Here is a 26,895-nt window from a genome sequence, read left to right on the forward strand (position 1 = left end):
AAATGGGCTTTTAAATTTTATTATCTAATATAGTTCTGAATATGGCAATGACCTAAGGATTATGAATATGGAAAACATCTCATTTGAGTCTAACATTTTGATCCTAGCACCTCATCTTGTTCTATGAAAATAACATAATCAGGTTGAGAGAATATACGCAGAGCAAAGATTAGCCAATTTTAACTAATGCTTTCTGGAAATGGTGCACAGTGTACAAAAGGAACTTTCATCATCTGGGTGACGTATGCCTGGTGACAGAAACCTAACTTCTTTGCTGACCACAGGCTTCCATCTGGTGGCAAAGCGCACTCCTTGTTCATCATACTTAGGCTGAGTGAGATCTTAAGCCAGTGTCTGTTGGGAAACTATCTTGAAAATAATCAATCCACCAAAACCATGACTTCTCAGAACAAGACAAGGTAAAAAATTTCTTTATAGTCAATCAAAAAAACAAGCAATGACCATTTTTTAAAAATTTTTTAAGTTATCAAGCAAGAAAACAGAATTGCTAATAAAACAGCATCTGGAAATTATTCTCTTACTATTTAGGGTATAGGCTCAACTTATTTTTTTAAAGATTTTATTTATTTGAAAGAGAAAGAATAAGCAAGAGAGAGAACAGGAGCATGGGGAGGGGCAGAGGGAGAAGGAGAAGTACCTAGCAGGAGACTGATGTGGGGCTCCATTCCAGGACTCCTGGGATCATGACCTGAGCCGAAGGCAGACGTTTAATTGACTGAGCCACCAGGTACCCGTAAGTTCAATTTTTAAAAAGATATATTGAGTTTTCGCTTAGATAATATTTAGCAAAACATGTACTCAGCAAATAGCAATTGCATGTGATAATATACCCTTCGCTATCAAAACTTGTTCTTATATTTAATATGGGATATATGCGAGCATCATTTGTTTGCTTTTTATATTCTTCTCCTGTGTTGTTCCTTTGTTCCTTTTACTTAGTTTATCTGTAAACATTAATTTTGTAATTAATAAGAAGTAAATTTATAGAAAATTTAGTATTTTTTCATCAAAAGGCTTGTTCTAGAGGTAATAGAAAAGCTCACTGAAACATATTTGGGTCATTTTTTACTCAAAATCATTTTGGTTGCCAAATATTCTTTTGACATATGATACCACTTCTTCGTCTAAATGCAAGCTCTGCCCCTATGACAACTGAAGCACAATGCCCTTACTTCTCCTGCCACTGAAACGAGTGCTGGGAACTACTTGTATGGCTGTATTCTTGGTCCCCACAGCCCATGGAAAGGAATGATGAAGCCCAGGTGACAACTTAAAACTGGATGACATTTTCTAGACTTTATTTTTTGGAATCAATAGGAAAAAAATAGAGGTAGAGGGGAACATATATATCCAGTTCTAGGTTCTGAGGTAAGAAAGTTAGGAGAAAATACATCCCCATTTAAAAGAATTGCAGGAGGTAAGTGACATCAAGGAAAAGCTAGTTTCTATTAGAAAAGGAAGATGAAGAAAATGAAAATGGACAGAAAGTTGGATGAGGATAAAGGGTATTTTTCCAATGGCAGAAGACACAATGGAAGGGTTTGGGAAGCCGGTGAGGAGAGGTAGATCAGGCCAGAAATGGAGGCAGATGGATAAGAGCACTCACTGGACCCATATAGTGATAAAAGTCCTGATGATGGATAACACAGGCAGCTGTTTCTAGTCGTGACTAATCAGAAGAGGTATGTAAATCATGATGGGATCGGTCCTGAGAAGGTCTGGGGAGACATCATGCATGCTCATGTTGGATGTCTTGAGGCCAGGGCATGAGTGAACTCCCTCTCAGAGGACTTTGATCAGAACTACCAGTTACTGTAGGACTTTTTCACTCTTAACAGTGAAGCAGTATGTCAGTTGGGAAAGGGGCAAATCCTCATGGAGTAAGAAGCCAGGATTCCCTCTTTCCTTATTGAGCATGATGTGGTGGCTTAAGAACTTACATCATAGAAGTAATGGAAGACCTAAATTATTGTAGAAAGATCTACTATTGTATTAACGTATATATTATTTTCACTTAATACTGGATGCTTAAAAGAATGTTACTATTTCCTTCCTTTTCTCCCAAAAGTATTCAAAACTTGGTACTCTGCTTCTAGGCTCCACTGCCTCAGAGAACCTGAGATTTGAAAGTAAAATGTGCTGTGTGTGAGGAATAACTTCCTCACAGGTGTAATATGAAGTGAAGACCCTTGGAATGAACAGGGGAAAAGGCTGGTACTGGGAACGGAGGCCAGTAGAAGAGTTTTCCACAACAGAGTAGGGTCCAGGGAGATTACATGAGTGCATGTAATATCCCTGATGGTTGCTCGTTGCAGAATACTGATGGAGGCCAAGTACTGATCACCAAAGGTCTTCAGTGACCAAGCCTATAGTCCATGGACAGGATTTCTAAGGAATGCACTTCTGAGCTTTAAAGAGAGCATTAGTGCTCTCTGGAGGGAAAAACAGAAAGTAGCTTTTGCAGAAAAGAGGTGCTGTAAGAACTGGGAGGGAGGGCCATTCCACCTCCCACATCTTTCTATATGCACACAAGCATCCTTCTTTCCCCCCTCCAAATTTGGAATCCAAGGAGTGAGAAGACACTAAAACACATGACTGAGATTTAATTTCTCACCTCCACAGAGAGTAGGGGCACACAGAAAATTAAACCAAAATAACATTTCTTGTACTGATGTGTGAAGAGGAAATACTTACCTATTACACATACAAAAAGTCCTTGCAAGTTATTTATGTTGGTTATTATTTCAATTCCTCTCAATCTCCCAAGGTTGCTATCAAACCAGGATGTACTGAGAGCCATGTGCCAGTAGCAGTGCATACATTACATGATTTGATCTTCCCAACTTCCCTAAATAAGTAGCATCGCCCCCATTTTTTGAGTTGAAAAAAAAATGAGTGCAGACAGATTAAGGAACTTGACCAAGATCACACAGATGGTAAGATGTTAGCTGGGATTTAAGTCTAAGGTTGCCTAATTCCAAAAATTCATGCTCTTTTTATTTTGCTAGGCTGCTACAAGAAACATTTTTTAATGTATTAAATGATACATAAATGCAAGCATCATTATTATGTTAAATGCTCAGGGGATCAAAGAACAGAGGCACAATATTCTCAGAGCTTTTCTCACTTCCAGGAATAACAAATGTACCTATGCTTTTGAAGCACATAACTTTGGGAGTAGGATGTAAAGAAATTATTATTCTGTCTTAAAATATTATCATGTAATGGTCAAATGTCAGACATTCGAATACGCTGTCATTAGAGTAGTTTCAATTCTCTCTTAAAAAAGATCAGATCAGAGACAGTAATAGAACTAAGGTTTATAAAATTAAATTTACCAGTAAAAATCAATTTTTAACCTAAGCTAAAGGGAAAAAGCAAAACATGAGAAAAATTGCTCACTTCTGATTGAAAGAAAGTAAATGGAAATGTGCATTGATCCTCATGGGGAATACACATAAGATCTATTATTGTTTTCACTTCAATCCTGAAAAGACATTTCTGACTTCAGAAAGGCTCATGAAATTGACACAACTTTAGTGAAGTAAATCTGAGTCTCAGACAGGGATTCAAAATTGTGTTCTACTTAAGTTTAGAAGTTAAAATTCAATGTTAGATAAAACAGATTTGTATGAGACATGAATGTTACTATGTTAATACTTCATTAACTCAAGTTATCTGATTACTGAACAAACAGATGATTAGAAACCTACAACATCCCAGAATGGAGGTAGAGAGAGAGAGGAAAGGGGATGAAATAATGACAAGGCTGGGACCCAAACAAGAAGGGGGGATTCTGGGGAACAGATTCCGGGATCATTCCAGAGAAGAAGTCCACATGGTCAAGACACAGTGTTTTAGGTCCCAACTCTCACAACAGAGGTTCTAAAACTAATTAGCATTGTGATCTACAATCAAGAAGGCAGAATAAAGCAACCAGAAGGTAGCTGTACACTTGACCATCAAACAAGAAATAGTTGATTTATAAGACATCTTAAAAATATGCTAACCCCAAGCAGAAAGATGGTCCAATCTCACAGGAACTGGTCCAGCTAGTCAAATAATATATAGTTAAGGTCAGGATTCAGTTCCAGAGAGGACCCCACACAAGGACACTACTTTGAATGAATGAGATGGGAATCTGGGTCAATACCCAGACCTAGGACTGAACCAAAAGAGTGGGAAGAGGAAAACAAGTGAAGTGTGTAGTCTTCTGAGCCACTCACATACTCCCTTGTTTACCAGATCCCAAGTCTAGGGGTAGAAAAATACTTACTGAGGTAGAGGAGGGAACATGGTTCTGCGATAAAGAAGTTGAAATCAAGAGCCCAATGGTCATTACTAGAATATCAGACTTATTCCAATATCCAATCAGCCATGTAAAAGATAGAAGAGGACAGAGAAAGGGGAGACTTGTTGATGATGTATAAGTCATGCACAGGCCTGTGAAAATTCATTTACATTAAGGGAGAGTATGATGGCTTCTATGGTCTCAGCTGGGAATAGTTGGAAAAGACAAACGCTGACAAGAAATATATTCTACCAAATAAAATAAACACATTTTAAAACATCTTATCTCCCCTTCAGAAATTGCTCGCATTAGATCCTAGATTCATTTAAACTAAATTTCTTTGTTTCCTCCCATTCAAACATAAGAGTCTGAAGAGAGTTAAAGGCCACCACTCACAGCTGCTGTGTTATTAAGCAGGTGTAACAGAATGGGCTCAGAGTTAGCTAAGAGAATAGAACTTTAAGAGGCTCCACGTGGAAATTGAGGTCAAAAGCTATGCCTATGGCCCAAACTCCTGACTTCAGTCGAGTTGTAAAGATCTGTCCATTACCAAGGCTCCTCCCTGCCCTCTATCTTGTCTAAAATGGATTAGCATCTTCAGGGCATTATTATGCCCTTTTTACTTTTTTATCACATTAACTTTCTTCCACAAAAGAAAACTCTTTCTGACATAAATGTTTGATTAGAAGCTTTCATATATTCCAATATGAAATGCTCCCTCTCAACTAGGGCTCATGAAATATATATCAAACAAGTTCTTTATGCAGCATAAAACAAATTTCACTACTCCTTTTCAAGTAAAATAATAAGTGTTAGACTAGTCCTAATTCCTATAATTAGCTGCCAGAGGTAATTATTATAGCCCATAGGTACACACGCAAATTCAATTTTTCAATAAACCTACCCTACCCTGAATTCCAAAGACCAAGAATAATAACTTTCTTTGGCTTTTGCCTGAATTATTATAATAGGAGATATTTGACTGGGGTATTTTTCAATCACTTTACTTGAAAAGTTTTGCAAAACAATTCTTCATAATCCATTTTATTAAAAATAACTTTAGTTTCCAATTGCGCTAAATCTTTTTAGCTCAGTAGTGTTCAGTCCCCAGATCTTATCTCTTTTCTTTCTGCACCCATTCTTAAGTAAGCTCTTCCAATGTCAAAACTTTAAACATAATCTGTGGAAATATAATTGGGCATTTGTATTTATAGTCCAGACCCACTCTTGAAAACTCCAGATTCATATAGCTAATCATTTACTCAATATGACCACTTTAGATACCTCAAACTTTACATGTCCAAAACTAAATGCCTGATCTTCTCCCCACAGACTTCACCTTTCCTCATTATTCTCAAATTCAGTAAATGGTAACTCCATATTTCCAGTTCAGACCCAAAACTTTGGGGATGTTCTTGACCCTTGACTCCTCTCTTTTTCTGTCATGCATTTGCAATCCATCATTATATCTTGCCAACTCTTACTTGGAAATTTTCCATAACCTGATACTTTCCCCCAATTCCACAGGAAATCCAAACCCCAACATTTCTTCATAAGTTTCAATAAGCTCTTAACTAGTATTCTTGCTTCTCTTATTGCTTCCATTCAGTCTACACCCCACACAGCAAACAAGGTCAACCTTCTCATTTATGTCAGATCACATCTGTTCAAAATACTACCATGGGTCTTGATCACTCAGTTAAATTTAAAGCCTTACTGTGGCCAATATGCTCTGCGAGATATGGTGCCTTACTACAGCTCTTAATTCATCTACTTTACTTTCCTCCTTTTTCACTCTGCTTTAGCTACTGATATTCCTGCTATCTACCCCCTGACCAAACTGAGCAGACTCCAACTCTAGGGCTTTTGTTCCAGCTATTCTCAGCCTTACTTCATTTGATCCTGAAAATAATACTATGAGATAAGTACTAAAATTACCCATGCTTCTTTTAAATTATTTACAAAAGCAAATTCTCAGGTCCCGTTAGGGAGTAGGACCCAGAAATCTGTGTTCTAACAAAACCTAGAGGAGATTCTGATGTGTGCTAACACTTGAAAACCACTGCAGTGTCTGGAGACATTTTTTTGGTTGTTATAACTTGGGAAGGAGGAGAAAAATGTTACTAGCGTCTAATGACTAGAGACCAGGGATGCTGCTAAACATCCTATAATGCATAGGACAGCCCCACAATAAAGATGATCTAGTCCAAAATGTCAATATTGTTAAGGTTGAGAAATATAGTTGTAACATCTAGACCAATGTTTCTCAACCTTCTTTTTTTCATTATCAGCTACCTAAGGACCTTCTTAGACATTTGACCCTCACCAACATTCTTTTATTTTTTAAAAGATTTTATTTACTTATTCATGAGAGACAGAGAGAGAGAGGCAGAGACACAGGCAGAGGGAGAAGCAGGCTCCATGCAAGGAGTCCAATGTGGGACTTGATCCCGGGTCTCCAAGATCAGGCCCTGGGTTGAAGGCGGGGCTAAACTGCTGAGCCACCGGGCTGCCCCCTCACCAACATTCTGCTGGTAAATTTTAGTAACATAGGTATACCATATATCTATTTGTTTTGTAGTCCCTTGGAGGACAACAAATAACTTATAATATATAAGTTTTTTTTTTCGAAAAAAAATCCATTTTACTCTGGTTTAGAGCACATGATCTAGACCAATAACTAGCATATCCTGAGCAGACAAGTATAGCCCTATGTGAAGACATAGCTTATCCACCAAAAACACTGTAGAATCTGGCAAATACATACTAGCAAGAAATGGGGATATGGGTTTGAATAGTTAGAGTATTGGACTGGGGACATGAGAGTTTATTGGTATAGGAGTACTCTCTTTTAACATTACGATGACTCTAAAGCTTGGCCTGATGTCATCAAAAGTGAGATGCAGAACTGCCTTGGCTAGTAAAGATTAGAAGGAACAGAGGGGTGAACAAGTCAAAATGAAATCAGGAGGCCATCAACTATGTGCCCTGGGAAGGCTTGATTGTCATTCCCTTCACTAAAGAAATAAGGAATGTACTAGTGAGGGAATATCAACACTGCTGAGATGAAATTTAAAAAATTCTGTGACCTAGAATTTGGAAAATGATAAGAGGGAAGAATTCATTATGACTCCATTTTTGGCAATTGGATAGTATTACTTTTTCTGATAAGAAACACAAAAGAAGGCATATTTGAGAATAGAGATAATTAACTCATCTTGAGACTTCATTGATTTGAGGAATCAATGATGCCTTCACCTAGGTTTCAAAGGACAGTGTCACCTAGCAGAGCCACTGGATCACAGCAGAGATCCTTGGTATGAATGGGGCCCACCAAGATGTGGAAGTGACACTGCCAGCCCTGTGGATCTGAAAAGCAGAACACTGAGTCAAAGAGGATTCTTCTTGAGCCTATGGTCAAATGGAATTTGTCCCATTAAGTTTCAGACTTGCTTGGGACCTGTCATTCCTTTTCTGTTGAAAGGTAAACTGAGCCATATTAAAATTTAGAGAGTTAACAAAAACCAGTTTGAATTCAGCAGCACCAAACTGGAAGTGGTTAAGATAGGTCCACCAATGGAAGCTAGAGGATATGGAAACAAGCAATACAAGAAAATCATTTGATTGGCTACAATTTAAGTAGTTGCTTTCTTTGGTAAAGCCTAGTTGGCTGCTCATGATTGGCTGTCCTTAGGTTGTGATTTTTTAACCATGAGGGATTACAGGTTTAGGTTTTGGTTCACTTATGTAAGCTACAAAGGCATTAAAGTCACCTCAGTGTAATATCTCCATTTAAAGTTAATTTAACACTACTTTCTCTTTTTTTATTTTAAAGATTTTATTTATTTATTTATTTATTTATTTATTTATTTATTTATTTATTTGAAAGAGAGAAAGCACAACTAGGGGGAAGGGCAGAGGGACAAACAGACTCCTTATGGGCAGGGAGCCTGATGGGGGGCTCAATCTCTGGACCCTGAAATCAAGACCTGAGCCAAAGGCAGCCACTTAATAACTCAGCAACCCAGGTGCCCCTTAACACTACTTTCCTACTTCTCCCCCTTAGAATGGGAATGCCTGTCCCATCAGTGTATTTTGGAAGCATCTAACTTGTGTGGTTTCAAAGGTTCACAGCTGGAGAGGAATTTTTCCTCAAGATGCAGTGTATCTCAAGTCATATCTGAGTTTTCTTCATATCTAATTTAGACAATATATAAGTAAGACTTTGGACTTCAGATTTTTTAGAGTTGATACTGGAACACGTCAAGACTTTTGGAGTAAAATAAATATATTTTGTATGTGAGGTCACAAATTTGGGGGGTGCAAGAGCAGAATGCTGTTGGATGTTTACAGTTCCATCCCCCCAGCAAAAAAATTCCTATGTTGAAACCTAAATCCCAATGATGGTGTTTGGAGATGGAGCACTTTAGAGGTGATTAGGTCATGAGAGTGGTGCTCTCAAGTGTGATTCTATTTCTTTGTCTGAGGGCTTTTATCAGTGCCACAGGAGCTGGTACAACTTATACACAGGTAGCACAAGATGTCAGGTAACCCCACACCACTGAGGAATGAGAGTTGATGATAAATAACCCAGTTTCCTCTTCCATTGGTGATGCAATACTGAAGTACATTCTATACGATTTCTCAGAAGATCCCCAGCAGAACTGAACCCCAACTGATCACAATGGTAATCCACTTACTCATGCTTGCTTTAAGGGCTTTCTCCTTTTCCTTTCTCAATTTCTCCCACAGCTTCTCTTGTGCTTTCTGGGATCATCTCCCAAATAAGATATATATAGTTATTTCCCTGTCTGAATCTGATTTTGGGTAAACCCAAACTAAAAAAAGTGTTCTTCCTTCCTTAATACAACTTAAGTAAATTTTTTTGGAAATTTAAAAATTTTATTCTATTTAAATTCAATTAATTAACATATGATGTACTGTGAGTTTCAGGGGTAGAGGTCAGTGATTCATTGGTCTTATATAACACCTGGTGTTCACCCCATCCCATGCCCTCCTTCATGCTACTCCCCCAGTGACCCCACGCCCCCTCCCCTCTAGCGACCCTCAGTTTGTTTCCTGTGATTAAGAGTCTCTCATGGTTTGTCTCCCTCTCTGATTTCATTTTGTTTTATTCCCCCCTCCCCCTATGATCCTCTGTTTTATTTTTTAGGACTAGAAGTTAAAGTTAAGAAAAAATCATCTGGGACATACTCAGAAATATGTAGGCTTGATACAGCACCTAAAAGGAGATAGCTTTAAGTGAGAGTTTCGTAGACATCTTTGTGCAGATGTTACAGATAAGCTCAGTTCTTTTCAGTTATAGGGATCTTAATTTCTGACTTTTTGCCTTAGAATTTGTCAGGTTAAACCACTGCTAAGCTTTGGAGAACCAGAAGACTCATCTTACTTTCTGCATGTCTTTTCAGAGGTGTGTCATTTTCTGTGGGGTGTGTCATTGCTCTGATAAACTTTTCCCAAGCCAATGGAAAATGGACACCATTTTAAATTTTCATTAGCTTCATGATGCCTTATCCTGCTTGCCTGCTATTAGAGGGCAATTATTTGATGAGCTCTCTTAAAAGAATGAAAATGCTAAATGATGTTCACTTAGTAGAAACTTAAAAATCTGATCTCATTTCAGATCCAGAGTTCCTGCTACAGGAAAAAAAAAAAAAACAGTAAAAGGTTGGAGGCACTTCATCAAGATGAAAAGAAACTAGTTCCTACTAGGATGGAACATTGTAAAAAAAATCCTTGTGCATCCTTCTCCCAAAAATTTGACATTTGTTATTCTCATAGATCAAATGAGAGCTTTCATCAATTTCTAGATTATTTGAACCACCTTCCAATGTTAAAGTGCCAAGATTTCACTTTATAAATTAAAATAGCTAAAATACATCTTCATTCTATCTTGACTTCAAATAGATTTACTCTTAGGTTTGTGATGCCGTTTACAACTCATCATTTTGACTTCTATATTATTTTCTGTGGCTCCTCCAGAGTATGATCCACAGTTTTTGCTGTTGAATCTGCATGCCTTCCTCATTTAAGACATAATAGAAATAGTTAAACCAAATGACAACAGAAAAATCAAACTAAAAACAGTAAGAAGATTCTTCAGAATCCGTTCAGCTAGAATGAAAACATTCCTCCACCAAGTTAAGGTGCTGTAAACCATTAGCATGTTTAAACTTTGGGAAAACTTATTTTAGCATTTTCTGCTTGCTTAAACTTGCCTGAGAGAGTTGGAAACAAAAAAGAACATACACGATGAATAGCCATCTTTATCGAGAAATAGGTATTATATACTCAGAAAAGGAAATGAAATCAGGGTTAGACCAACAAAGGTCATGTGCAAGGTGTATGTCACCAGTAGGGAGACTTCCTTACGGAAGATGTACTCCCAATTCCACACAAGGAAGAGGAATTATATTAACTACAGGCCTGCCTAACCTATCTGCTCCTTCCAGAATTTCCAGTCAAGCAAATACAAGAAGGATCATTCTATCTGGGGTAGGATTTCTGAACCAGAATCTCATTCAGAATGTTATTATTTTTTAAGGCAGTGATCCAAAAATTGAGTGTTAGAGTTGACTAGAGATTACACCAACAGCTTGAGCCAAGCTAGGGAGGAGGAAGTGAATACACATCTGCTCTGACTTTAATGCCAGCCTCCGTTCCTGACACTAAGCCCTCAGAGAGCAGAGAGTGGGAGTGCTGAAATTGGGTACCATATAAATTAATAAGAGTCTGCTAGTTACAAATAAATCCATCCAATCTGAAACATCTCCATTTTATTAGAAAATCAAAAAATGAAAATAAATTAGCAGCGGAGCTCTGTCCTGTAAAATATTGTACTCATCTTATGAGTCTTTAATATTTTAAATATTATATAGATATTGTACAGATACTAACTCATTTGAAAAATGTAGTTTCCTACATTTCCTACAGTTTCCTGCTGCATTAATAGGTTAAAGAGGAAAAGAGTTGTGAGTCATGTTTCTTTCTAAGAATGAGCCAAAGTAGAGCTTCTATCTTGCTACCCCTTAGTATGTAAACATGCACAAGTTGTTTTGCCTCTCTAGGTCTCATATACTTTACTTTTAAAGGAAAGATATTGTCCTGGATCAATTGTAAAGGCCCTGCTGGCTCTAATATTCAGTCACCATTCAATGATCACAAATTTTTCTATTTTGATATCAGATTTCAAATTATTTCATTTTATTCCAAGTCAGAGGCAAGAGTTTATAAAACTGAGAGCATAAAATTAAATGTTTACCCATAAATACTCTGCTCAGGATTCTCTCCATTTGGTTTTGGTACAGAATAAACCATTCAGATTTTCCACCTAGTTATAATTCAAGAGAGGCATAACTAATAGCTGTATTTGTGCTACTCCATGGCCAGCATCCTCAAACTCTACATATGTAGATCTGTATGACAACTTGAAGAAAATCAACTCAGAAAAAAAATCAAAAGCCCATTTTCTTGGCTTTGGAAAATAAAGTTACTGAGGCAGGGATGGTTGGCTAAAAGCCCGTATTCTTCAGCACTGCTTTATAGTGACTTCATTAAAAGAAAAGAAAAAAAAATACTTTCAGTAGGAAAATCCAGAAGTTTGTTTGGAAAAGTGTGTGTTGGCATTTCCAGAGGAGCCAGGAATTACTAACAGGTGTGCAGCAGAATCAAGACAGACATACTCTAGATGAACTACTTTGTAGCATTCTTCTGATTCACAAAGTATAAAATCCATGGGCAGATCATAAACAATACATTTGAAATAGTCATTTAAGACATGAATTGTTTGAAAAGACAAGCAGTTCTACCTGGTACTTTAAGATTCATTTGATTTCATAATAACTTCAGGAATACATATTTGTATTGATTAATCTCAGATTCTCTTTGAGAATGATAAAAACATAGACTGCTTTTAGATCAGGCAATATTGCAATCTATACAAATATTGGATCATTGTATTGTATGCCTGAAACTATAATAATGTTATGTGTCAAATAAATCTCATTTTTTTTAAAAAAAAGGATCAGACAACAATAAAACAGCAACAAAATATTTTCTATAAAGCTTGTAGCTAGGAACTAGAATTTCTAGTAGGATCAATTTATCTTTTAGATACGACTTTTTTGAGAATCACAGTTATATTAATTTCCTTTAAATCTGTGATAGTTTAGCATACATTTTCTTATGTGAAGAAACCTCAGATACTATGAATATCAATTTGTTTTATGAGAGATGCCTGGGTGGCTTAGCGATTGAGCATCTGCCTTTGGCTCAGATTGTGATCTGGCATTCTGGGTTTGAGTCCCACCTTGGGCTCCCTGCGTGGAGCCTGCTTCTCTCTCTGCCTATGTCTCTGCCTCTCTCTCTCTCTCCCTGTCTCTCATGAACGAATAAATAAATAAAACCTTTTTAAAAAATTTTTGTTTTATGAATTTTGCCATTTAAATACATTTATCTACAAAATTAAAGATTTTATTTTGGCATTTCTTAATAGATGCACTGTTGTTCTCACATTACAATGTTTCAATGCACCAGTTCCCTACAAGCTCTTCATGAATAAGTATCTTATATTCTTTTTATTTTGCATTTCACATACTGAATAGAAGCCCATTAAATGTTTTAAGGCACATGATTATGTACACGTAAGAAATAAAACTCAGCATTTATTCCTAGTGTACAAAATAATCTTTATTACCATTTAAACCAATTTTAGATAACAGTGATAAAAAGAAAAATATGAAAAATAGCCATGTAATAAGATACCAAGTAGGAAATCATCAGGATTTTTTATCCCCTGGTCATAATCCAACAAATTCAAACAAGAAAGGAATGTACATGTTTCCCTAAGTCTCTTAGCAAAGGGGTACTGTGATTTCTTCTACTTTCAGGACAAGATTAAGAGAGAAGAAAAAATCCCCCAAATAGTATAAAGTCATTTGACAATGGAATAAGTTATCTTCGATGGATGCAGAGTCCACAAGATAACTGCATAGGATGTAGCTCCATAAGCAGCAATGATGTTTATGTAGGATATTCATTTACAAAGCTTCTGCATGATTTAATTTCATTCTCATAATGGAGCAGATAATATTCAAGGAAACTAAATGCAGGGCCACCTGGGTGGCTCAGTGGCTGAGCGTCTGCCTTAGGCTCAGGGTGTGATTCCAAAGTTCCGGGATCGAGTCCCACATCAGGCTCCTTGTGAGGAGCCTGCTTCTCCCACTGCCTATGTCTCTGCCTCTCTCTGTTTGTCTCTCAAGAATAAATAAATAAAATATTAAAAAAAAAAAGGAAACCAAATGCAGAGCAATGAACTAGCTTGATCAAGATTACATGATAAGTGATAAAGTTAAAACTTGAACTCAGATCTTCAGAATTTGAGGGCAGCCTCAAATTTATAGGCAAGAAATAATACCTAATTATCAGGAATGATTGTAAATAGTATTGGGCTTTATCTTTAATGTCCACATTAACTTGAAGTAACATTAAGGCATTAGTTTTAAAAAATGTGCAATTTTTGATCAACAAATATATATTAAATATTAAACATGTTCCAGGTTTGATTCTAGGTATAGAGGATGATGCAAAATTAATAATACAGGTCTTGCCACTATGGTGCTCACGTTTTAGTAAGAGAGAAAGACAATTCAAATATGAGTTATGACAATGTATAAGCAATGTATAATAAAAGTACAAAGAGACGAGCACTAACTGCACTCAGAAATGAAGAATCCCTCACAGAATAGGAGATATTTATGTTGGATCAGAAGAATAAATAAAATCTTGCTAGATAAAGTGAGAATAGGGACAACAGAGGGAATTGTGTCTGGAATGTTTGGATATGAAAAAAAAAAGAGAAAGAAATGAAGGTTCAGAGAATGTCAAGCTGTTTGTTGTGACTGAGAATGGAGTGTGCATTATCCTGGTGGCAAGCTGAGGCAGGAGTGGCTGAAAGTGCCAGTGGGAAGATGAGGTAGGAGGGTGTGGAAATGTTCCAGCTCATGCTGAAGACTTGAGTTAGAATGGTGACAATGGATTGAAACAGTAGATTTAGAAGTGTGTTGACTGGAAATATTTCTTTTGTAAACTCCCTAGATGGCATTGTCACTACCTCCTCTGCAGTGTCCTACCCCTTTGTTCACACTACAATGATTATAATGTATTTGATTTGATGTCAATTTCTATGACTCAGCCATGATTTCTTCAAAGACAGGAATTATGTCTTACTTTTCATGTATCCACAGCAGCAAATATCTGGAACTACTAAGTTAATTAATAACTCAGGAAGTTGCTGCTAAGTGTTTACTGATATGCTCAGAAAATTGCTGAGAAATTGCATGTGTACAATGGTTACTTCTATGCATCAATTTGGTTAGATGAACAGTATCTGGTACTAGTTACTGAACAGAACTCCCCTAGTCTTGCTATAGAGGTTATCTTGTAGATGTGGCAAATATCTACAGTTAGTTGACTTTAAGTAAAGGAGATTATCTCAATAATGAGGATTATGAAGTGGGCTTCCCCAGTTAGTTAAAAGATCATAAAGGCCTTAAGAACAAAACTGTAATTTCCTTAAGGAAAATTCTGCCTCAAGACTGCAAGCATCTCCAGCCTGCCAGCCTGCTCTACAAATTTCAGACTTGCCAGCCCCCACAACTGCAGAAGTCAATATGTGTGTGTGTGTGTGTGTGTGTGTGTGTGTGTGTGTGTGTGTGTATACTTATGATTAAATGTTCTGGTTGAGGGAGAGGATGGACAGTTAAAAGAGAATAGAACCAGTATTTCAAACCTACCTAAAAGCCACTTATCAAGATAACACCTACAAGGAAAAGGCCAGTTCAAGTAGAAGTAATGACTTCCCTGTGAGACATGTTGAATTTCAGATATATGGAAAGTTCCAGCAGAGTAAATAGAGAAGGCAGATGGAAAAATGAGTCTTAGGTTCATAAGAGAAATTATTATTGTTAAAATATATTATTCAACCGGAATAAATATAGTTTCTAGCTGCTTGAAAAGCATCTACAGCACACATTTACAGTGAGGTTGAAATCTATACACTGTAACTCATACATAGAAAAGAAATATCCAGCTCGAGTTATTGTCTGAATATATTACCTTCTAACCTATTCCACTCAAAATGTAAAGCTTATTTAGTAAAATAACTCAGTGTCTTCCCACCTAAAGCAATTTCTTCTTGGGTAAATAACCTCTCAAGTCAGAGTTGAAACTCCCTGCCAGGACGATTTGTCCCCTCCACTAACTTTTCCTGCCCTAAAGGCATCTAAAGGTAAAAGTTTGCATATGCCCTGGGCAGTCAGATGGGGAAAGAATAAGGGCTTCTGTGTCCTACAAGCTGCCCTATGGTTTGTCATAGACCTTCACTAAGAAACCTCTTCCAGCCTAGTTACTGGATACTCTATGGTTTTGTGTGCTTAGTGAGCCAAATCTTGGGACAAATTTGGAGCCAAGTATATCAGGAATCAAATCTCATATAAGTCATTTAGTAGCTGCGTGTCTTTGAGAAAGTGGCTTACCTTGACTGATTTTTCCTTACTCATCTGTAAAATAGGGTTCTTTCCTACATTCCAGAATAAAAGGAGTTAGAAAGCAATTCCCCTTAGAAGATCCCCTTCCTACTATAGCCACCTAAGCTGTTATAAGCTCATGTGCATTACACAGTGCTCTCCTTAACAGAATCCTAGGTGAAAATGAAGTTTCTAACAGTTATTTTCCACAGCTAAGCTTCCATACAAATATTAAGGTTTAGACACTTACTCTGTTTAAAATTTTACCTATTGTTTTGTATATCATTCCTGATATGCATTGATGGAGAGAAGAAAAAACTATACAAAGAGAAAATTAAGTCTCCTAGTATATAAAATTTTGTCCACAACCCCATAGGACTAAGCCAAAGGACCATACTTTTAGAATACAAACACTTTTAGGATGAAGAAACAATAAGAAACGTAAGATGTTTCATTGAAGGGTTTTACCTGAGTGATCCTATTGGCAGAGGCTGACCTCAGTGGTCCTTACCCTCCAAGTAAACCCAATATAGTTCAACCATTTAATGACAATACTGTCTTGCTCTTTGCCTCATAGCGTGTGCATAGATTGGGTAAGATTCTTTGTCTGGCATCCAGGAACCAGCAAGCCGTGCAAGAGACATCTGTGACATGTCCTGAATTCACAGCAATAACATCTTCAAGGCAGCCCCCTGGTGCCTCTCAGTGTTTTCGTAAGGCCAGAGCAGGGCATCTGCTGTTGGTAGTTGAACATCTTAAGTTCTAAAACTCCTACAAGGGAAAGTAAGGAAATATCACAGAATACAACAGGAGGCTTTCTTCGGGAGCATGATTCCTGCATATAAAAAAATAACCAAAAAAAAAATTGGCAGAACTATAAGGATTGGCTGCTACATAACTATTACTGCTTTCTCAGAGCAGGCCTGGCAATAGCGTCCACAGCCGACAAGGCATGTTGAAGCTATCCCTTTAGAGCAGTAAGTTTAAGAATGGGACTACGTCCTGGTCTTAAAAGAACCAAACCCACTGTGAGACACAATTCCAATTTCTACTGTGTTGACATTAAGCACTGTCTGAGCTTTTCTTGCTCTCATTCTATTTATATTATTTAGCCTAGAACCTCCCAAATGCAATTGGAAACTCCCACCTAAGTTTCTTGAAGGGAGAATCTTCTATAGTGATGAATGCATTTTTCCCATATGTGAAAACAACCAAATATCTCCCACCAGAAAAACAATTCTGGTTGTGTTTTTAAAACAGTGTATTCTTTTTTCTTATTCTCTACTGCTCCTCTGCATGCTCTGAGTTACTTTATCTCCCCTCAAGCCGTCAGTTTTATCAGTTCTCTCATCTCAATGTACTACTGTACCTGGCAGATTATAGCAAGCAAGGCAGAGAACATGGGGGGATAGTCAGCTATCTGATTTAAGCAATTGTATTTAGAGTCCAATTAAATTTGCATGCTCATATGCTTTTAATTGGTTGCAGGTTGTAACAATAAGAAATAAGAAAAACCAAAACAAAATCCTATTTTGAAGTAAAAGGAGACATGAGCAAACCATTAAAATTAATAATCTAACCACAAAGCTATTAATTTCAATCTCCAGTAGTCAATAATACAATGTTAATTTCACTTATCTACTTGGCAAGAAAACAATTAAAATTCTCTGAATTGAATGCAGTGAAATACATACACTCATGTTCTTGGGAGTAAAAATTGTTACAACCTTTTTGGAGGCTAATTTACTACCATTATCATTATTATTTAGTATCATTTTTAGTATCATTAAGAGCTTAATGTATTCTAATCCTTTAGTATCCTTAAGGGTCATCTTAAAATCATCTTTAAAAAAATAAATATGTAAGAAAATGATCATAATATACTCAGTAAAAAAATATAGGCTATAAAATTATATAAAATGTTTATTCTCCTTTGAGAAATAAATTTCTTCTTGGAAAGTCATTCATCAATGTCTTGTGAAAATTTATGTTTATATTTATATGCATATGTACATATACCTACATATGCACATACAAATGTAATGAAATATAAAATATATGTGCCCACATATGCATATCTATACCTTTTAACTCAGTAAATCAATTTCTGGTCATCTATCCTAAGGAATTTATCCTAATGGATCAAAGACTTTACCATATAATTATTAATGACTTAATGCTAAAAATATTAGAAAAGCAAGATGAATGCTTAAGCAAACCATGCTAGGAAACAGCTACTAAAGCATCAACGAAGATAATGCAATAATATAAGAAATGCTTGTAATTTGAAAAAAAAAATATGTTGAAAAAAAGTTTATAGAATATGATTACAACTAAAAAACACATATAGAGGGCACCTAGGTGGCTCAATGGTTGAGCATCTATCTACCTTCGGCTCAGGGCATGATCCCGGGTGGGATCCTGGGATCAAGTCCCACATCGGATTCCCTACAGGGAACCTGCCTGTGTCTCTGCCTCGTTCTCTATGTCTCTCACAAATAAATAAATAAAATCTTAAAAAAAAAACAAAAACAAAAAAACACCATATGTATGCAAAGGAAGCATGGCAGGTGACAAACAACTCAAAACAACATACATGACAATGTTTGGGTGAAACCACCATTGGGGTTTTCTCTTTTTTTCCATTTTTCTTTAGTTTGTCAAATTTTTTTCTGATATAATAAAATGCTTTTAAAACCATGGAAAAAAGGAAGTAACAGAAGGTTTATTGAAACACAAGGGCTCAGCTTAGGACAAGTGAGAAATGAGAACCCAGGAGGGAAGGAAAAGTAGGAATGTGATGGTTTCCCAGGGATTACTACTGGGAATGGGTGATGGGGAGGAGACTAATGTTACTAGTTTTTACACATGCCAATCTGAGTGCAGGTGACAATTTTAACTAATGTCTAGTATTTACAGAGTGCACATTTGAGGTCTTCTACTAATGGCAGGAAGAGAGCTATCCCCCAGAGTACATGCCATGTAAGAGATTAACATGAGTTCCCAAAAAACATCTGGGAACCAAAAAAAGGGGGGGGGGGCAAGAGACAATGTTATAGAAGCCAAAATTAAAATTGGAAAACTGGAGCAGCAGATGCAGCAAAAAATATCAATTTTGTACCATAAAATACCTATCCTCAGATTATCAAAAGCAGAACCAAATCTGCCAATCCTTGGGCTACTGCTATCATGCTTAGTTTAGATGGAACAAATGAAATCATACCATAGCGTTCAGGCTGCCAAACCAGCCCTAAACAAGAGTGAAAACCTGAACAGGGCATAAAATAAGGTGAAGATATAACCAAGTTGTTGCAGGAACCTGGGAAGGTTTGGCCCTTACAGCTCTGCAGCAGGTCATGGAGATGGTGGGACAAGCCCAGACCTGGTTCCTGAAGCTCTTCCACTGAGGGCAGCAGGTTCAGCAGGACAGACTGGTGATCTCTCTGAGATTAAATCATCTCAAAGTAATGAAATATGTTCTAAATGATACTCTATGATGCTGAAGACCATGCTGAAACTTATGCAGACTTACACAGCTGGAAGCACTTAAAGTTTAAAAATTACTTTTGTTTATAAAACCATTTATATTCATGCTTTTATCCAGCAACCCTGTTCATAGGAATGTTTCCAAAGGAAATACATTTAACAAAAGCAAACACCTACATTAATAAGAGATCCATCCAAATGGAGCTCTTATAGAGGAAAAACAGAACAAAGGCAGGAAAGAGGAAGGAAGGAAGGAAATTAAAATTAAACTAAATAGCTTATGATCAATGAACTGCTCATAAATATCTAAATGATACATAAGAGTAAGTCCATTAAAAATAATAAATGTGTAGACTTACAGAAATAATAATTACTAGGAAAAGTGGAATACAAAACAATATATTCCCTGAAAAATTACATTTTCAAAAACTAAAATATAATATGTAAGAATTAAAAGAGGTTGGCATGATAATGTCTGGGTTCCCCCCCCCCCAAAAAAAATCTGTGATACTGCTATTATTATTCTAATGCAAATTCTTAGTTACTATAATTTATGAGTCCACATTTTTGTAGGATGAGCATAAAAGATGGAAAAATAATAAGTGTATACTATAAAACTTTGATTCAGTAACTAGAATAAATAACCTTGAAATGTCAAGTACATTAGACTCATTGAATACATACAGTAGCCATATTTAGTATCTATATGGAGAGCTAGACCAGCATACAAGAGTATCTATGATCTGTTGCCAACATGTGAGAAACTGAGAGAGAGGGCTGGAGGCACAGTAAGAGAAGGGGTTTGAGCAGGAGGGCAAGGAAGCAGCCAGAGCCTTGAAGTGGAAGCGGCAGTTGCCAGAGCCTTCAAAATCTCCAAAGCAGCCCCAACACCAACATTAGGACTTTCCTGGGAAGGTAAGCAGCTGGTTCCCTGGCTTTTCTTAGTCCAGAACAAGCTGATTAAAGAGAGGGAGACAACCTACTAAACAAACATCAGGAGAAGGATCTTGGTCAGATTAAAAGACACACACACACACACACACACATACACACACACACTTTTTCTAAACCTTTTTTAAGTTTCTTTTTTTAAGATTTTATTTATTTATTCATGAGAGAAACAGAGAGAGAGGCAGAGACACAGGCAGAGGGAGAAGCAGGGCTCCATGCACAGAGCCTGATGTGGGACTCGATCCCGGGTCTCCAGGATCACGCCCTGAGCCGAAGGCAGATGCTCAATCACTGAGCCACCCAGGCGACCCCATACACAATTTTTCTAAAGAAAATTTAGTTCCCTTATCAAGACTGAGATTTAGAACCCAGAAGGTCCAAGCTAAGGAAAGAAAAACGTTTAAGCTTCCAAATTTATTAAAAATTTTGGAAGATGTGTTTTTGATCTGAAGATTTGAAGATTTGAAAGCCACAAGGTGGCTGAGGTCATTTTTTTACTAGCCTCTTCTCTCTTCTAACCTCTAATCATAGCTGTTGACTTCAAATGACAACATCTCCTGCAACAGGCCTTGAGTCACTCAGGTTTTGATAAAACTCACAAATAGGCATAAAGACATCTCCCCAAACCCCAAGTATGCCAACTCTAATACAAGGGCAGGCAGAAATCTATGGAGTTAAAATGGAATGATTTCTTCACACTTAAGCATTTCCAGACTGCACAATTCCTTAGAATGGTCCATTCTCTCTGAATGAACATAAATGAGCTAGCTCCTAGCTCTACTTTACTCCAATATGAACGATTAAGCCCACGTAATCACTGATTTCCAGGACCTCTTTCTTCCTTGGAGAACATTTCAATAAATTTCCCAGCAGACTTCCTGACCTCAGCATAGCTGTGCCTGATGAAGCAATGGACCAGTCACAATTCTTCCAAGCTTGATGCCCCCTGGATTAAAGCCCCTCAAATCTCAGAGCTATTTATAAAAGGGATAACATTAAATCTCTTCCTTGAGATGGATCCAAAGGGACCTCCTCTGCACCCTGCATCTGAACTCACAAGTAATCTGCGATCCATAGCGTTTCCTCCTGTTCAGCCTTTCATTCCCCAGGCTTGAATGCCACACACTAGGCTCTCAAAGCCTTTGAATCTATTACTTTGTTGAGGCACCTGGATTGACTCTGCATAAACGGAATCAGCTGGATACACTGTGGCCAGGAAGGCTGACTCAGGCTGCTTCCTCAGGCAGGTAACCCAGGATAGATATGACCGTGATAGATCTAGAAACCCCAGAGCCCTAAGCTATCCAGGAGGCTAGTCCTGAGTAAAATGCCCTTCTGTGGCCCAAGAGTTATTTATAGTCTGCACAAAAAGGATGTTTAAAAAGAGGCCTTCTTTTGGGGCACCTGGGTGGCTCAGTTGGTTAACAATATGACTCTTGATTTGGGGGATCCCTGGGTGGCTCAGTGGTTTAGCGCCTGCCTTCAGCCCAGGGCCTGATCCTGGAGACCAGGGATCGAGTCCCGCGTCGGGCTCCAGCATGGAGCCTGCTTCTCTCTGTCTCTCTCTCTCTCTCTACATCTCTCATAAATAAATAAATAAATAAATAAATAAATAAATAAATAAATAAATAAAATCTTTTTTTTTAAAAAAAAGAATCTGACTCTTGATTTCCGCTCAGGTCATGATCTCATGTTCATAAGATGGAGCCCCATATTGGGTTCAGCACTCAGCATGGAGTCTGCTTGCGATTCTCTCTCTCTCTCTGTCTCTAAATAAATAAATAAATAAATAAAATCTTTTTTAAAAAAATAAAAAGAGATCTTCCTTCATAAAAACAGCATTACAGCTGTTTCCTTATCTATGCCCAGCCCAAACTCATTATAAAATACTGGTTCCATAGAGCCTTGTACAATCATAGAATTAGGAAATCCTTGAAACAGAAGTCTCAGGAAAAAAAAGAAATCCTGATAGAAGAGACTGAATATAAGCATTTCTTCTTCCCTTGGTTTTCCCCTTTATAGCCCGAAGTAATGGAAATTTTACTTCCTAAAGAAAAAGTGTGATCCATAGCCTTTATGGAATTGTACCATATTAGTTTAACAGCTTTGGGATGGGTTTGGTGTTTTTAAATTAGAACTCCATCTTAAACAGTAAGTAAACTGTTGAGAACCCTCATTTAACTGTAAAATACCATGAAAAAAGAGCTAATCCACTGACTAATTAAATAACTTGGATGAAATGGAAAAATTCCTACTAAAGCACAAACTACCAAAATTACATAAATCTATAACATGTAAAGATACTGAATTAATAATTTTCTCAAATAGTATAACCCATGCTCAAATGACTTCATTGTTAATTCCATCAAACATTTAAAATTTTTACAAAACTTTACAAAAAAATTTACAAAAAATACAAAAATTTTTAGAACTAATAAAAGAATCTAACAAGATTGCAGGATACAAGACCAATACACAAAAAACAATTGTACTTCTACACACTACCAATGATCAATTCAAAAATTGAAATTAAGAAAACAACTCCATTTCCATTGGTGTCAAAAAGAATATGCTTTGAAACAAATTTATCAAAAGAAATGTAAGATTTATATGAAAAAACTATAAAGTATTATTGAGGGAAATTGGAGACCTAAATAAATGAAAAGAAATCCATATTTATTAATCAGAAGCCTTTATATTGTAAGGTAACAATATTCCCCAAATCGATCTATAGGCCCAATGTATTTCCTATAAAAATCCCAGCTTTCTTATGAGAATTCACAAGCCTATCCTAAAATAAATGTGAAAATACAGTTACCTAAAATAAGTAAAACAATCTTGAAAAGTAAGAACAAAGAGCACACTTCCTGATTTCAAATTTACATCGAAGCTATAGTAATCGAGACAATGTGGTAACAAGATAGATACAATGAAACATTGGTAAGAGTTCAAAAATAGATCCTTAAATTCATGGTCAGGTGATTTCCAACAAATGTGCTAGGACAATTAAATAGGCAAGAATAGTCTTTTTTTGTATATATATATTTTATTAGAGTTTGATTTGCCAACATATAGCATAACACCCAGTGCTCATCCTGTCAAGTGCCCCCCTCAGTGCCTGTCGCTCAGTCACCCCCACCCCCCACCCAATTCCCTTTCCACCACCCCTTATTCATTACCCAGAGTTAGGTGTCTCTCATGTTCTGTCACCCTCACTGATATTTCCCACTCATTTTCTTTCCTTTCCTCGGTATTCCCTTTCACTATTTTTTATGTTCCCCAATGAATGAGACCATACAATGTTTGTCCTTCTGTGATTGACTTTTTTCACTCAGCATAATACCCTCCAAGTCCCTCCACATCGAAGCAAATGGTGGGTATTTGTTGTTTCTAATGGCTGAGTGATATTCCATTGTATAAATAGACCACAGCTTCTTTATCCATTCATATTTTGATGGACAATGAGACACCTTCCACAGTTTAGCTATTGTGGACATTGCTGCTATAAATACTGGGGGGCATCCTGCCATTTCACTGCATCTGTATCTTTGGGGTAAATCCCCCAGGAGGGCAATTGCTGGGTCATAGGGCAGTTCTATTTTTAATTCTTTGAGGAACCTCCACACAGTTTTCCAGAGTGGCTGCACCAGTTCACATTCCCACCAACAGTGCAAGAGGGCTCCCCTTTCTCCACATCCTCTCCAACATTTGTTGTTTCCTGCCTTGTTAATTTTCCCCATTCTCACTGGTGTGAGGTGGTATCTCATTGTGGTTTTGATTTGTATTTCCCTGATGGCCAGTAATGCAGAGCATTTTCTCATGTGTTTGTTGGCCATGTCTATGTCTTCCTCTGTGAGATTTCTGTTCATGTCTTTTGCCCATTTCATGATTGGATTGTTTGTTTCTTTGCTGTTGAGTTTAATAAGTTCTTTATAGATCTTGGAAACTAGCCCTTTATCTGATACGTCATTTGCAAATATCTTCTCCCATTCTATAGGTTGTCTTTTAGTTTTGTTGACTGTTTCTTTTTGCTGTGCAGAAGCTGTTTATCTTGATGAAGTCCCAATAGTTCATTTTGCTTTTGTTTCCCTTGCCTTCATAGATGTATCTTGCAAGAAATTGCTGTGGCCAAGTTCAAAAAAAGGTGTTGCCTGTGTTCTCCTCTAGGATTTGATGGATTCTTGTCGCACATTTAGATCTTTCATCCATTTTGAGTTTATCTTTGTGTATGGTGTAAGAGATGGCGAAGTTTCATTCTTCTTCACACAGCTGTCCAATTTTCCCAGCACAATTTATTGAAGAGACTGTCTTTTTTCCAGTGGATCGTCTATCCTGCTTTGTCAAATATTAGTTGACCATATAGTTGAGGGTCCATTTCTGGGTTCTCTATTCTGTTCGATTGATCTATGTATCTGTTTTTGTGCTAGTACCACACTGTCTTGATGACCACAGCTTTGTAGTACAACCTGAAATCCAGCATTGTGATGCCTCCAGTTCTGGTTTTCTTTCTCAATATTCCCCTGGCTATACAGGGTCTTTCCTGATTCCACACAAATCTTAAGATGGTTTGTTCCAACTCTCTGAAGAAAGTCTATGGTATTTTGATAGAGATTGCATTGAATGTGTAAATTGCCCTGGGTAGCACTGATATTTTCACAATGTTAATTTTTCCAGTCCATGAGCATGGAATATTTTTCCATCTCTTTGTGTCTTCCTCAATTTCTTTCAGAAGTGTTCTATAGTTTTTAGTGTATAGGTCCTTTATCTCTTTGGTTAGGTTTATTCCTAGGTATCTTATGCTTTGGGGTGCAATTGTCAATGGGATTGACTCCTTGATTTCTCTTTTTTCAGTCTCATTGTTAGTGTATAGAAACACCACTGATTTCTGGGTATTGATTTTGTATCCCACCACGCTGCCGAATTGCTGTATGAGTTCTAGCAATCCTGGGATGGAGTCTTTTGGGGTTTCTATGTACAGTATCATATCATCTGCAAAGAGGGAGAGTTTGACATCTTCTTTGCCAATTTGAATGCCTTTTATTTCTTTCTGTTGCCTGATTGCTGAGGCTAGGACTTCTAGTACTACGTTGAATAGCAGTCTTGAGAGTGGACATCCCTTTCATGTTCCTGATCTTAGGGGAAAGGGTCCCAGTGTTTCCTCATTGAGAATGATATTTGCTGTGGGCTTTTCATAGATGGCTTTTAAGATGCTGAGGAAAGTTCCCTCTATCCCTACACTCTGAAGAGTTTTGATCAGGAATGGATGCTGCATTTTGTCAAATGCTTTCTATGCATCTATTGAGAGGATCATATGGTTCTTGTTTTTTCTCGTATTGATGTGAGCTATCACGTTGATTGCTTTACGAGTGTTGAACCAGCCTTGCATCCTGGGGATAAATCCCACTTGGTCAGGGTGAATAATCTTAATGTACTGTTGGGTCCTATTGGCTAGTATCTTGTTGAGAATTTTTGCATCTATGTTCATCAGGGATATTGTTCTATAATTCTCCTTTTTGGTGGGGTGTCTGGTTTTGGAATTATGTGATGCTGGCCTCATAAAACGAGTTTGGAAGTATTCCATCCCTCTCTATCTTTCAGAACAGCTTTAGTAGAATAGTTATGGTTTCTTCTTTAAATGTTTGATAGAATTCCCCTGGGAAGCCATCTGGCCCAGGACTTTTGTGTCTTGGGAGGTTTTTGACGACTGCTTCAATTTCCTCCTTGGTTTTTGGCCTGCTCAGATTTTCTATTTCTTCCTGTTCCAGTTTTGCTAGTTTGTGGCTTTCCAGAAATGCATCCATGTCTTCTAGATTGCCTAATGTATTGGTGTATAGCTGCTCATAATATGTTTTTCAAATCATTTGTATTTTCTTGGTATTGGTTGTGGTCTCTCCTTTTTCATTCGTGATTTTATTAATTTGAGTCTTTTTTCTTTTGTTTTTAATAAATCTGGCTAATGGTTTATCTATCTTATTAATTCTTTCAAAGAACGAACTCCTGGTTTTGTTGATCTGTTCTACAGTTCTTCTGGTCTCTATTTCCTTGAGCTCTGCTCAAATTTTTATTAACTTTATTCTTCTGCTGGGTATTGGTTTTATTTGCTGTTCTTTCTCCAGTTCCTTTAGGTGCAAGGCTAGCTTGTGTATTTGAGTTCTTTCCAATTTTTTGAGGGATGCATATATTGTGATATATTTCCCTCCCAGGAAGGCTTTAGCTGTATCCCAAAGATTTTTAATGGTTGCATATTCATTTTCATCAGTCTCCATGAGTCTTTTTAATTCTTCTCTAATTTCCTGGTTGACCCTTTCATCTTTTAGCAGGATGCTCTTTAACCTCCACGTGTTTGAATTTCTTCCAAATTTCTTCTTGTGATTGAGTTCTAGTTTCAAAGCATTATGGTCTGAAAATGTGCAGGGGACAATCCCAATCTTTTGGTATCAGTTAAGACCTGATTTGTGACCCAGTATGTGGTCTCTTCTGGAGAAAGTTCCATGTGCACTTGAGAAGAATGTGTATTCAGTTGCATTTGGATGTAAAGTTCTGTAAATATCTGTGAAATCCATCTGGTCCAGTGTATCATTTAAAGCTCTCGTTTCTTTG

At 37.1% G+C, this 26,895-nt stretch overlaps 1 long non-coding RNA gene across 1 annotated transcript in view; it reads left to right on the top strand.

The window, feature by feature from the left end:
• The first annotated feature begins 304 nt into the window (after window positions 1–304).
• The window catches only part of LOC140595148 (uncharacterized), a 92,646-nt gene continuing 66,055 nt past the window's right edge, over window positions 305–26,895 (top strand). The window contains exons 1-2 of the long non-coding RNA XR_011996543.1: window positions 305–419; window positions 692–754. This is a non-coding gene — a long non-coding RNA (uncharacterized lncRNA). The remainder of the gene's footprint in view (window positions 420–691; window positions 755–26,895) is intronic.

Source organism: Vulpes vulpes, chromosome 13, assembly GCF_048418805.1.
Source record: "Vulpes vulpes isolate BD-2025 chromosome 13, VulVul3, whole genome shotgun sequence".
Lineage (NCBI taxonomy): Eukaryota > Metazoa > Chordata > Mammalia > Carnivora > Canidae > Vulpes > Vulpes vulpes.